Source organism: Sciurus carolinensis, chromosome 17 (genome assembly GCF_902686445.1).
Source record: "Sciurus carolinensis chromosome 17, mSciCar1.2, whole genome shotgun sequence".
Lineage (NCBI taxonomy): Eukaryota > Metazoa > Chordata > Mammalia > Rodentia > Sciuridae > Sciurus > Sciurus carolinensis.
In genome coordinates, this window is record NC_062229.1 from 33,632,081 (window position 1) to 33,641,489 (window position 9,409).

The following is a 9,409-nucleotide window of genomic DNA, read 5'->3' on the forward strand; positions in this document are numbered from 1 at the left end:
CATAATCCACTTAAGTGTCATCAATTGATTAATGGATGGAGAAAATGTGGTACACATACACAATGGATTTCTACGGAGCCCTAAAAAAGGATGAAACCCCATCCATTGTGGCAACATGGTTAGAATTGGAGGACATTAAATTAAATATGCTGAGACACAGAAAAGTAAATACTGTGTCATCTTGCTGATATGTGGAATTTATAAAAATTGACCTCATGGAAGGTGAGCATTGAATGGCAGAGGCTGGATAATTAGGGGGGCAGAAGGATGAGGAAAGTTTGATTAATGGGTATTAAGTCACAGATAGGAACAAGAAATTCTGGTGTCCTACTGAACAATAGGATGACTATAGATGACAACAATGTATGGTACATTTCAAAAAGCTCAAAGAAAGGATTTTGAAAGCTTTCACCACAAAGAAATGAAAACTGTTTGAGGCAATACATATGCTTAACCTGGTTTACGTATTATGCAATGCATATATGCATCAAATGTGATATGTTATTCCATTAGTAGGTACAATTTTATGTTTTCATGCATGTTAATGATATATTAAAAATAAAAATAAATTGATAATTGTTCAATTACATGTTATATAGGTCTGTTATGTATATCAAAATTAAAATTAAGTCATGTAATTTTGGGAGATTCTCATCATCTATAAATGTAACTATTAATTTTAAAGGTGCTTAATCCTTCTTTATATACTTCATAGTATGTAATCTTTAAATGATCATATTAATATGTTTAAATGGAATATTCAATATCTGATAAATTCAGTATCTGCTGTGTTTATGTATCTGATTTCACCTCTTTTGTATTTTTACTGTGATCTCTTCTCAGAGTGGGTTGTTTCTTCATCTATTTGAGATTTTTATTTGTTCTTTTGTGGTTGCTTTTCTGATATCACTCTCATTTAAATCTCATCTGTGAAAGTTCTTTCCATCTCAGGGTTCAGGTATGTTTTCCAGATAGTATTTTTAGTTTAGCCCTTTAAACTTTTTCTTTGAGCAGATTTTAATTGAACAGGTGTTTAAATTTGTCCTTAAGGTATATAAGATCAGGCTTTTGTTTAGTGATTCTCAAAGTAGTTTTGTATATGCTTGTGTGTGCATGTGTATGTGCATGTGTGTATAAATGTAGCTACAAACATGAACACATGAAACACACACACACACACACACACACACATACACGTACATTTTTTTTCTTACTTTCTCCTCCACCCAGAGTCAAAGATGGCTCTTGTCCATGTCCCCCCATGTTATTTTTTCTTTATAAATGCAGACTTAACATTGGGGGTCTTGTATCAAATCCACCTGATTGCATGAGGCACAGGCTTATCTCCATTCTACCATAAAAGCACAGATTAAAATTTCACCAGTAGGCCATCAGTGAAAGTTAGATAGTCCAGGAACTATGCCACAATCAGTTCTCAGTACTATTCTAAGTTTGCCACATATTTAGATTTGGTGCTTTTCCCTTAACAAGGCAGAGAATCTGGGACTTTAAAACAACCATATGTTCTTAATCTAATTTGGGCTGCATTTCCATCTCTAGCCATTGAAGATTATCTTATTTCACACTAGATCTTGAGTTTTAATCAGAGATTTTTATGTATCCTGCAACAAGACAGGGTCTCTGGTCAACTAGACCACCATGTCACTAGAACTGAAAATCTGGTTTTGTTGCTTTTAAAGTCATAGTTGTCAAAACCGGAATCTAACATATAATTTAAAAATACAGGAAAATAAAAACCCACAACAACTTCTATTTCTGAGTTCTGCACACTCCCTTCTCACAAACATAAACCATAGTTTAAATGAGTACTTAATTATACACTGGTAACACTGCTAGAGAACTTGGCAGACATTCTACTTTTAGAAGCACTCCACATAGATTTATATATCACATTTTGCATAATGAAGTCTTTTTCCCCACCTCTTAGTAAAGCAAAGTAATAATAAAGATAATAATAAGCTTCTTAAAAGAAGGTTGGGGATATATCAGGAGGGTTTAGTGAGCTCAGACAAGGAACAAGCTTGGGATGTTGCAAGTTAAAGAGTGGGTGGTGTATACACTTCTGATGCAAAGGTAAAAGACGGTAAGATTAAAGCAAGAGTATATGGTTGTTTTAAAGCCCCAGATTCTCTGCACTCTTGAGGGTAAAGAACAAATCTTTAAACATGGCTGATTCTGACAGCCTTTCACCTGGATTATACCCAGGGGGCGTTCCATTTTTGACTGGGTTCAACTTCTCCATCTAGAAATTAAGATATGATTTGGGGCCACTGTTTGAGAAATTGAGTACATGGGTGAGTGGTGCTTCTTATTTTATCCTAGGGTTCAAAATGAGATGATCAGAAATGGAGAACTTCATACTCTGATCCTCATTTCTATTTGGTTCCTGATTGTGAAGAATGCTTACTTGATTAAGAAAGCCCCCATTAGTCCTTTCATCAACACATGGGAGTCTGATTAACTCTGCCTCTGTGCTAAAGTACCAGGTAAAATGTCTCCTTTATAAAATTAACTTCTATGGAAGGCATATGAAGCATGAAAACTATTTCTTTTCCATTAATTATTGCAAAAGTGACCCCTATGCTAGTTCTGAATTTAGCCTTTAAAAGGACAGAGCTTCTGTCTTGCTTTTTCAGGTACCTGAGATACCATTGCCCTACTGCAGAGATAAGATGGAAAATCCCTAAAAATTTAGGGACATGGTGGGAGATGACCTGCCTTGAAGGCAACAAACCACATGACTGAAGTCATCGTGTGCCCGCCAGTCAAACCCCACTGCCAGTTAAACAGTTTCCTGTGACCCCAGTCAATGTGAAGCAAAGAATCATTCATACACACCCTCCCAAATTCCATAAAATCATGTGACTTATGACAAATGTTATTTGGAAGTAGTTGAATAGCAATAAAAAATTGAAACACCTGTTAAATAGAACTAACCTCCTTTGTCAATAGTTGGAAACACAATTATTTTAGTTATGTTACTTCTTCAACAACTAGGTTGTTCAGGAGTGAATTAGATACCAGATCTAGATAATTTGGATAAAACCAGCTCCTGAGATGAGAAGAATTCAAGTCTGCCTTGAAGGAGATGATGGTGATGAATTATATGCACTTGGTTTTCACAAAGATAACAGTCATCACTGGATAATCAACCTGCAGTCAGTGTCCCCAGTATGAAGTCTATCCCTGGTGTTTGCTTAGGCAAAGTCCTCCTTCTAATGAAACTACATTCTTAATCATGTCATCGATAAGGATTTGAAGTCAAGGAACTTTGTTGGCAACGTCATTGATTTGTAAGTTACCATGCTCTTGATAATATAGTTTTTTTGGTTTATATTAGTCCTAGTTATCAGGACTTGGGCAAGATGAGGAACCACACATTCATCCTCTGAGTCATCTTCCTGATGCTGGAGGTAGGAATCTACAAACATTTCTCCTCTTGAGCCAGCTTCCTGCTACTCTGCTCCAATAGGGGCACTCCATGGGGACAGAGGAGATGAACTCCTTGGTTAGTTCATGACTATGCAAACACCAATGAGCAGATTGCTCTTTAATCTGGCTATAGTTAACAGTCCAGGCAGTGGTTAGAGCAGGTTTCCACCTCTTTTCAGTCTCCACAATCCTTCTCAGAGACATCAGCATAAGCCAGAAGTACCTTTTATCTCTCTCTGCCTGTCTCTCTCATCCCAGGTTTTTGTCATGTTCTTCTAGTACTTTAACTCTCATTTAAACAATTTTATGTATCACTTTTTTCTATCAATGCAACTAGTGTGCTTTCTGTTCCCCTGACTGTACTGTTACACAAAATTCCACTGTGTCTCCCTCCTGCCAATGTAATAGTAGAAGCATGTACCACTTTTGGACTGTCAAGAGTATGTGCATCTCCTCCCTCTTTCTCTCCCATCTTTCAGCTAAATTATACAAAGGTGCTAGTGATGACTATTATGTAACCACAGCATGGAAGGAGCCTGGTCCCAGACTTCCTCTCAAAAGCAGAACCCCACAACTCCCACTGTTGCTGGCTGTGGGATTCAAACACACACATGCTGACTGTAAAAGTTTATAGCTTACTGAGATTCTATATCATTTATATTAGCAGCCAGCATCACTTATCCTTATTAATACATAAATGTAAAATTAGTGTTCTAATAAATTAGTATTATATAGATGACAAGTATAATTATGATTATTATGTAAATATTTATGATTAACATTGGTTAATTGTATTAATGCAAAAATATTAATAAACATGTTGATTCCAAAACTGCAGTGTCATTGCAATTTTTTTTTTCAATATGCAGCACAGGTTTAGTGATTGAATAGAGGATGACAACACATAAAACAAGCCAAAAATCTCCTGATCCAGGTCCTTCAAATGCAAAATACTTGATAAACCTGAAATACTTGATAAATCTCTTGTCTGCAGTAATTTGGAAGACAAATAAAGTGGTTATTGAACTGGAGAAAAGAGGTTGAAAGGGATTGTTTTACCACATGTTGGTCAACACTGGATCTGTTTGACAACATATAAGAAATGAAAGGGAAACATGGTTTAGAACTAGAGATGAAAAAATAAAGGGAGAACAGATATTTACATCTTGCAGGATTGAAAAAACTGACAGTGAATAGGCCCCCACTAACAGGAAATGGATTTTAAGTACAGTTTTATTGACAAAGACAAGGGGAGTTTTCTTATTTTGATAAAGTGATTGGTTTTAGAAGGAGTCCTATTCTGACCTCACCTCTTCAAGGTGGCTACTGTTAAGTCCCACTATATACGGGAGCCCTCAGGAATCAAGAAAATAAAAAAACTATCCAAGTACTATTTCTCAAAAAGAATTGTAGGTGTGATTACTCATGCATTAAAATGATTGGAAGTAAATAATTCAGAAACCTAATGAGGTTTGGAGGAAATTAAGTTGTCAAAGAACATTAGCCTCTTCTAAACTTTCAGTTATGATTTTTAGCAAGTCTTATAATAGGCCCTTAGTAGGAAATGAACTACAAAAGGTAGTTTGGTCCCAAAGAGGACACACAGCTCAATAGCAATTTCCGTAATGCCTGGGAAATAAATGGAAAATCGTCCCTTGGAACTTTGTTGTTTTTACCAAAAGATTGCAGCTTCACTTCTTAAGGAAGAGATACCTTAAGTGTCACTTGGTTCAAGCTGAGGATGTTATTTTAGTATGTTACCTGCATATTGTTTGTTCAGCTGTTCTACTAATTACTAAATGAAAGGAATCAAAACCAAGGGTTCAAATGTGAATTTTTCCATTTCTCCCCTGATAATTTTTACTGTACATATATCAATACTCTCTTACTAGGTAATGTAAACATTTAAGATTATCATTCCAGTGGACACTTTTATCACTATAAAATATACCACTTTATTTTTAACGATTCTCATAACATAGTTTGTCTAATATGTTTTCTTATTGTCATAGCATGTGCACTTTATCTGTTTCATTCTTTTTACGGTCAGCTTATTGTGTAAAGCACAGAGATTGATATTATTTACACTATTCAATATAATTATTCATATTACTATTTATGTATTAATATTAATTCTTTTTAAAAATCTAGTCTGAAGTTCTCTGACTTTTAACTGGAAGCTTGGCACCATTTATTCTTGATGAAGTTATATGGACATTTGAATTTATGTTCCCCACCTGGTGTTTGATACTTGTTAACTCCATCTATTCTTTCTTTCTTCTTTCTTTTCCTAACTTCTATTTTTTTTTTTTAAATGAGGTACTAGACTTTTTTATTCTTTTGAAAAATTGTTCTGGTAAGATTTAAAATTGAACCATTCCCTGCATCTTTCCAGGAATATTCTCTAATTTAACATATTTCCTCTAGTTTATTTCTAAAGTACCAACTTAATCTACATATCTGTTGATGGGATGCAACTGAGGGAAGAGACCATGGGTACACATCTTGACATTCATAAATTAGGCATAGGTATGACGCTGTGCATTGTCACAGTGAGTGGCTCATTTGTCTGGTATAATACCAAGATATATGTGGCTAAATTCCATGCTTCATCAAGCTCTGCTATACAACTACTGAAGTTTTTGATTACCTAGTTTAGTATTTCTTTTAAAGAAGGAAATTCATGGAAGCAGGAGTAGTTTAGAACTCCTGATAATTTCTTTTCTTCTTTTCTATGCATTCCCCAATAGCTATTTAACTTTTTCCCCAAAGTTTCCATGACTGCCTATGTGCTACTAGTATATAACTTGGTCCCAGATCATGCTCCTGACTTCCACCATATTTCCAAAGGCTTCCTATAATTCAGTTTGGATGGATGCAAGTAAATCATTCTCAAATAAGAACTTTTGATCTGTAAGATGTTAAGTTATCCTCAAGTATTTCTTCCTCGAATATCAATACACATCATTCTCAAGAATTTGCATTGTCATTTATAGATGGAACAATGGACTTAGACTGGGGAAAAGAAAACATAGGAGGAAATTCTACTTTGAGGCCTTAATTCTCCAATGTTTTAACTGTCACTAAATTTCAAATGTTGTTATGCTCCAGTTTTTAGATACCAGCAGAGAAACAGAAATTTATTTCTGTTTTCAGGGTCAATTATCACTTTACAAATTCAAGAGTGTTGGAAGGTATAACTCCTCCAATCTATTCAGTTGTAGACCAAGTACCATAGGTTAAACATTTATGTTACATGGATGTAACACATGTTAATTAAAAATGTGTTAAATAGAAAAGAAGAACTTATGATTTTTTCTTTAAACCTACTCCTCAAACACCTTTCTATAATTAATGCATTTCTCATTCACTTGTTTTCCTTAGATATCACTGTTATGTGGTTCCTACTTTCCTTATCTATACACTCAAATGATCTTTAATTCCTCCTTACGCAATATTTCTGGATAATTCTCCTTTGTGTCCTATTTATAATTTACACAGATTTTTACCACATGGGTCATTATTTCTCACCTTCAGTGTATCTTAACATGTTGCTCTGATAGTAGACTCTCCTCTCCCTTTTCTAGCCTTTCTCCCACCAACATCAGCATCAGCATCATCTGGAACTGAACTACAAGTTCTAAGGTTGACATGCCAGATTCAGTGGGTCAGCATTCTGGGGTAACAGACCAGCAATCATCAGTGATCCTGATACACATTCAAGTGTGAGAATCACTTCTATACACTAAGATGATATCCAACATGCCTTTCCATCAATTCACGTTATCTTCAATGCCAATATTCCTTCTCTTATTGAAGCTTTGGAGCAAATAAGAGCCATGATGTCATGAAGAAAATCTGGGATATCTTCTGAAATATTAGGTTCATTATGTTTATATTTTAAAATTGCATACAATTTTATCTTTGGATTTTATTATTACTAGCATGATTTTTAAGTGGACAAGCACAACCGAATCAACATCCAGGAGTACCTTGACACCAAAGTGGAGAGCACAAGGCCGACGCCACCAGTCAACAATCTGTGCCCAAACGGTGCTCCAGGCACTGATGACACAGAGGTGGACAAAAGGCAACCAGCCTCTGCAGACATGGGGCACACATTCAAAGTGGAGGAGAAGCAGCTGACAATAAACAAGCATACAAATAAAAAGGAGATAATTTCAGAAAGCGATTCATGCTGTGAACAAAATTAAGCAGACAAGATGATTGAAAGGGACTATCAGAAAGCAGTACCCTTGGGTTAGGTGTAGGAAAGGTTTTTCTGGGGAGTTAGTATTGAACTGAGACCTGAGTGATGTAAAGGAACAAGTTCTTGGGGAGGAAAGAACCCTAGCATGCGCAAACTTGTGTGGTTGGAGCAAAGTCAGTGCTGCACAGAGATGAGGCCCAGGCTAAATGTTTGCAAGACATCTGATCAATGATAAACTGTATTCTTTCATTTCTACAGTGTCTCATAGAAGGAAGTGGTATTGATTAAAGGTTGCTTACTATTCTTCTCTGTGTTAATGATTTATGTTTGCTGCAGTGCAAGCATAAATGATTTTTACATTAATGCTGAGAAAATTAAGAATGTATGATTAAAATGGAAAAAAGAACAAGATTTATATCCCCCTTAGATACAAGGTAGAAATATTAATCCTCAGTTACTTCCACCTCTATTGGGGTGCTGAAGGTAAGCTAGTTCTTAAAATTCCTCAAACCTAGTGACATCAGCAAGTGTAGAACAGAACAACATCACAGACAATGACTAGAAATGACAATCAATGGTGAGGGTTGATAACTGGAATATGAGCAAGAAATAAGTTTTATGAATATGTACCAATTTACTTCTGCATTTTTATGGGAGAACTGTTGGCAGTAGGTAGTTAGTGAGGGAATGGGTAAAATGTTGAAAAGAGGAAGATGTGTCAGTGTAACAATGAAAATACTTTTTAAGAACCAACAAATTGGATGCTCACTTTGGCAACACATACTAAACTTGGAAACATTTGAAGATTAGCATGGTCCCTATGCAATGGGGACACACAAATCTATAAACTGTTCTGATTTTTTAAAATGGAAAAAGGACTAAGTGGATTTTTCTCCAAAGATAATGAAGACCTTGCATGCACATGAAAAGATGTTCAGTATCACTGGTCCTTATGGAAATGCAAATCAAAACCACCATGAGAGATGATGGCATAATGATTAGACTAGTCACCCAAACACAAACTAGCCCAGAAAATAACAAGTATTGGTGAGGACACAGAGAAATAGGAACACTTGGACTATGTTGGTGAGAATGAGAAATGTATGGTGTGGCCATTATGGAAATTAGCATGGTGGTTCCTAATGAAATTAAAGATAGTTTCTGACTCAGCAATTCCAACTCTGGGCATATATCTAAAAGAACTGAAAGAAGGATTTTTGAAGAGATCTGTATACAGCCGTGTTCATAACATCACTCCCCAAATAGCAAAAAAGCAGAAGAACTGGTTACAGATGAATGGATGATGAAAACATGGCCCATATGTGCAACCTTCAAAAGTAAGGACACTCTGACATGGATGAACTTCGAGGACACTATGCAAAGTGAAATAGCCTAGTCAAATGCTATTGAATTGAAGTTATATAAAGTATTTTGAGTGATCAAGTCTACCAAAACAGAAAGCAGAGTGGTGGTTCCAGAGCCTGGGGGAGAGGAGAAGGTGGGGAGTTGTTCATTGAGTATAGAGCTTCAGTTTCAGAAGATGATAAAATTCTGGACATTGGTTGTACAATACTATGAATATACTTAAGACTACTGAACTTATACTAAGACTACTATATACTTATAAACTGTAATTTTTATGTTCTGCCTTTTTTATGGTACTGGTGATTGAACCCAGGGCCTCACATAAGCCAGGCAGGTGCTTTGCCACTAAGCTACATCACCAGCCCTGTTATGCAATTTTAC

General features: G+C 35.7%; 1 non-coding gene across 1 annotated transcript; it reads left to right on the plus strand.

Annotated features, from left to right (window-relative positions):
- Window positions 1-8,423: 8,423 nt before the first annotated feature.
- On the plus strand, window positions 8,424-8,526 carry LOC124969649 (U6 spliceosomal RNA). Its single transcript, XR_007106018.1, has one exon. It is a non-coding gene; the product is annotated as a U6 spliceosomal RNA (small nuclear RNA).
- Window positions 8,527-9,409: the final 883 nt, after the last annotated feature.